Here is a 2,600-nt window from a genome sequence, read left to right as displayed (position 1 = left end):
AAAGAAAGAAAGAAAGAAAGAAAGAAAGAAAGAAAGAAAGAAAGAGAGAGAAAATCTAGCCACCGGGATAAAGGTAAACCACGGAACTGTCATTTATACCTGCTGAGAGCAGGAAAACTCCGTTTTCTCCAGTGGAATGACAGTGGGTATATCAACCACACCAAGGGGAGGTCACATGTTCAGGAATAATTAACCAACAAATAATGGATTTCATAGGGAAGTATATGTGTGTGTATGTATGTGTGTGTGTGATGTATTTTGCTTTCTAGCTTTTGGGGAGTTTGTTCTTATATTATGGATTGTTTTTTTTTTTTTTTTCTTTTGAGACAGGGTTTCTCTGTATAGCCCTGTCTGTCCTGGAACTCAATCTGTAGACCAGGCTGGCCTCAAACTCAGAAATATGCCTGCCTCTGCCTCTCAAGTGCTGGGATTAAAGGCGTGCACAACCACGCCTGGTTTATGGGTTGTTTTTTTTTGTTTTGGATTTTTTTTTTTTTAATAAAGAAAGTTAGGTGGGTATAGAGAAGGAGGAGAAGATCTGAAAGGACTTGGGAGAGAATAAAATGGTTAAAATAGATTTAAAATTGAATATGACCAAAAACTTTAAAAATGGTTTTATATTAAAAATTTTTTTTTAAAACAAACGAACAAACAAAACCCAGAGACTGTGAGAAAACATTTACAGTGTAAGTGGCAAGAAGTCTAACAACTCAATTTAAGAAAAAGAAAACAACATAAAACTGAACAAATGATACTATAGCTCACAAAAAGAAAAATGCAACCCAGAAAATCCACCATTATATTGGAAAATACTCGCACAGACAATAAAGAAATGCAAATTAGCCAAGCCCCTCCCTCCCCAGAAGCCAAGGTCACCCCAAGTGAACCTTAGACTTCCTTATCTTATTGCTGAGCTCCAGGGCAATGCCCTTTTAATAGCAGTTGGCAGAATATCTTAAGATTTTAAGTGAGCTTACCATATGATTCAGCAAAGGAGATCGATTCTACAGAAATAGAGGCCAAGGCCACCTCTAACCAGTTTGCCAGCTTGGCAATGTTTTTCATGGTTAAGAAAACAAATGGAAAAATAGTCTCTCAGCAGCTCAGCTGCAGGAGCGACCACACAAGCACAAACAATACAGAGCACATACAGAAAGCCTACAGGAGCTGAGAGATGAGCCTCAGTACCTGCTGAGCTAAGAAATGAAAAGAGGGGTGAATGGTCCGGTGAAGACTGAAAATCAGCTCCCCTTGGGTTTCTATTTGAATAGACATAGGAACAACTGGGAAGGTGGGCAGCATATTAATGCCAGTTTTTATTTACTTTTTTGTTTTTTTAATGCAAGATCTCACTATGTAGCCCAGACTGGTTGCAAACTCAAAGTTCTCTTGGTTCATCTCCTGAGTATTGGCTGAGATTATTTTTATCCTATATATAGCAGAGGTGTGTGTGTGTGTGTGTGTGTATGTGTAGGCCAGAGATTGATGCAGGGAATCTCTCATTGCCTTCCACCATATTTTTTGAGGCAAGGTCTCACTGAATGGGGATCTCGCCAATTGGGCTAGACTGGCTGGCCAGCCAGCTCAGGGACCCTCCTGCCTCTCAGGTCTGTGAGCACAGACACCACAGTCAGTGTTTAACCTCGGTGTTGGGGACCTGTACCGAGGTCCTCAGGCTTGCATGGCAAACTCTTTGCAGATGGAGCCACTGCCATAACCCCATTTATTTTATTCTTTTTGCTAAAGAAGGAAGAAAATCTCTGAAGGGAAGAGACTAACCTCGTTTGTTTGTTTGTTTGTTTGTTTGTTTGGGTTTTGTTTGTCCTTTTGGTTTTGAGGGGGTTTTTGGTGTTGTTGTTGTCTGTCTGTTTTTCTGTGTGGCCTTGGCTGTCCTGAAACTCACTGTCTAGACCAAGCTGGCCTTGAACTCAGAGAACCTTGACCTCTGTCTCCCTAGTACTAGGATTAAAGGGATGTGAGGGCCACCACCACTGCCCGGAGACTAACCTGGGTTCCATCTGGGAAGGGGATAGGTGTGAAGGACTCCATCAGTACAGTGATAGATGCTTTCGGGTACCGTTATAGTCACAACCACACCCACCCAGCCAAAATGCAATTAAGCAAATACCAAATAACTGAAGTGTATGGGATACTATAACTGACAGAAATACTATAATTGACAGAAATAGCTGCTTCGGATCCTTTTGAATAAAGTATTAAAAAAAAATTACCACAAAGCAGTAACAATTAGTGAGGAAAAAAAGAGGCCAAGAATTTGAAAGAGAGTGGAAGGGACAGATGGGGGCATTTAAGGGGGAAAGGGGAAGGAGTATTAAACATAATTAGCGGGCTGGAGAGATGGCTCAGTGGATAAGAGCACGGCTGCTCTTCTGAAGGTCCTGAGTTCAAATCCCAGCAACCACATCTATCCGTACTGAGATCTGACGTCCTCTTCTGGTGTGTCTGAAGACAGCTACAGTGTACTTATGTATAATAATAGATAAATCTTTGGGCTGGAGCGAGCAGAGGTCCTAAAATTCAATTCCCAACAACCACATAAAGGCTTACAACCATCTGTACAGCTACAGTGTACTCATATA

Source organism: Mus pahari, chromosome 5 (genome assembly GCF_900095145.1).
Source record: "Mus pahari chromosome 5, PAHARI_EIJ_v1.1, whole genome shotgun sequence".
NCBI lineage: Eukaryota > Metazoa > Chordata > Mammalia > Rodentia > Muridae > Mus > Mus pahari.
This window is presented reverse-complemented; position numbering follows the sequence as displayed.